Genomic DNA, 2,880 nt, shown 5'->3' on the forward strand with positions numbered 1-2,880 from the left:
ATAATAATTATCAATATAAAAACGTACAACTGCAGTTTACTGAATTTAGTGAAGAATATAGTAAAAAAAATTTAAAAATAAAAAAATATTAACAATCAAATGAAACAGGATATTTTCAGGAAAGGGTATTTTAGGAAAAGTTCATGGATGACACAAATGTTTTTCTTGGGATTGGAATTTCAGATTTTAGGATGTACAATTTAATTTTAGTGCGGGCCGCATTAAATTTGTTAAAGGGCCGCGTAGTGATGATGAGGACCGCTGCTCTTCACGCTTACACGTTTTCTAACCAAACGTACTCTCTCCCACACAGGACCGTATTTGAGGGATAGTTCGGAGGGAAAATGAGCGTCCCCTTCTGTTATATGTTAAGGGTCGCCAATGTTTTTACGGAGACTATAAAAAGTTTTCTGAAAAACTATAAGTTATGTTAATAATTCAAATATATTATTTATTACTATTATTAAAAAAATTAGATTTGTTTTGAGTTGTTTACTGACATTTTAATTTTTCAACTTTTTTAGTTTTTTTTTCTATAAATATCGATAAAAATTTATTTGTTCGGTAGAAAAGCTTGAAAATTTCATACGAGGCTTCTAACACATTGTAACAATAGCAGTTAAAAAATATTAAAAATACGTAGGCACGATTTTTTTTTATAAGCATTTAAAGTTCAAATTTTGACTAAATACGTAAAAATTACGGCGATGTTCAAATTATCTTAGATAGAAATTCATAAAAGTTTTTCTTTTTAATCCTAAGATTTGAAAATTTAATAAAAAGCTCCTAACATATTTTTACAATACAAGTTGAAAAATAAAAAAAATGCGTAGTCACAATTTTTTTTTACAAGCATTCAAAGATTGAATTTTGACAACAAATTATGTAAAAATCACGAAAATTCATAAATTATTTTAAGCTAGAAATTCATAAAAAATTTTCCTTTTATATCTAAGATTTGAAAATTTAATACAAGGCTCATAATATATTTTTACAATAGAAATTAAAAAATTAAAGAAATGCGTAGTCACAATTTTTTTTTACAAGCATTCAAAGTTTGAATTTCGACAACATATGTAAAAATCACGAAAATCACGAAAATTCGCAAATTATTTCATACTAGAAATTCATGAAAATTTTTCTTTTTAAATCTAAGATTTGAAAATTTTTAATAATCTATAATATATCCTAGACAGATAAACCGTCTTCGCTCAGAATCGTTTTTCGTATACAATGATAAAATATCATTGGATTCAAATTTAATTCCATCCATTACAGTAACTCACTTGTAACCTACTGTACAGCAGAGCGACATCCACGACTTAGCCGCCATTTTTTTTTGACATTTTATTTATCGAATTACTAAATTGGATACCACAAATCCCTATATAATTAGTATTACTTACTATAAGTAGTTATACAATTAATAATAAACGAAGTTGAGGGCACCAAAATGTTGTTGTCAAAATTTTAAATTCGGCCTTGCGGCCCAACAGTACCTCATAAAGCTACTAAAACTGACTAACACCTAAATTCAGCACCTATTTTTCAAAAAAAAAAAAAAAATGTAAAAAATTGTAAGTACCACAACTTTTTTTAATATACAATGATATGATACAGAGGTGTGGGGGCAAACCCCCAACGCTTTATCTTCCCCATTTTCATATATGTTTATAATTTTTAGTACAATGTCAACTTGTTTTTCGTAATAGTTCTTTTTTATTAATCAGAAATTTTAAATTTCTTTTCCAAAACATTATCGTAACGGGCCAATTTAGTAAACATAGATTACTTTTAAAATGTAAGCATTGATAAATGTATAAAAATCTTTATATTTATTTTTGAAATAATTTTGCCCCTCCCCAGACCATATATGCTACACATTTTGTGTCAGGATCCACTAAAAATAAATAAATAGGCGCTGCAACTAACGATTGTAATCTTATAAGATCAATAAAAAATAACAATACTGAATATACCTAAAACTACAGTAAAACAGTTATAGGTATATACCTGATCTAGAGAAAATAAAGTGTCTATTATTATTGTTATTATTATTTTTTTTTCTATACGTAAATTGTGTTTTAATTTCTAATATTATATTATTGCGATGTAGATTAACTGTTTTCAGTTTAATTAGAGTTGTCCGGTCAGCTATAATACTTGGCTGCTACATACGGATTAAATACGATTTGGGAGACAGAACCAAAGCTTGCATTGTTAGTTATTTTTTAGCCGTGTACCTATTATTAAAAAACAGCAAATGCACAACAGTATACATATTATTATTATCGCTGAACGGTGTAACAATATCGATGACCATTTCTAAGTTTAAAAGTTGTGTAAATTAGAAATTGTAGGTACGTGTCTATAGGCACCTACGTTTATTTTATTTCATTTCCGATCAAAGTGTTCGAAGGTTCTGTACTTATCACCGTGTTAGACATATAGGTACAGACGTACAGTTAACCGTGAATAAAAATTTACTCGCACCAATAGGTAATAAATATTATCATCACTATTATTAGTTATCATATCGTTATTGTATGTACTTAAACATCAGTTCGTCGTGACCTAACATGTAATTTCGAATTTAATACACCTAACCTATCGACCTAATCGCATCTAAAATGTAATATATATATATACGTACCTACATACGTCATTTAATTATTTATATCATCATTATAATATTGTATTATTAGATGTCTAAATAATTTTCGTTGCCGTATATTATATTATATTATATGGGTGATGTGTACCTAATACATATTATCATGTTTATGGGCACGCACACCTGCTGATTCACGTTTTATTTATTTTTTTATTTATTATTATATTACCCGTTATTCATCACTGTTTAAATCGTTTTCGTGGCCA

This window comes from Diuraphis noxia, unplaced genomic scaffold (assembly GCF_037042655.1).
Source record: "Diuraphis noxia isolate RWA-SAM2 unplaced genomic scaffold, SU_Dnox_SAM2 contig0003, whole genome shotgun sequence".
Lineage (NCBI taxonomy): Eukaryota > Metazoa > Arthropoda > Insecta > Hemiptera > Aphididae > Diuraphis > Diuraphis noxia.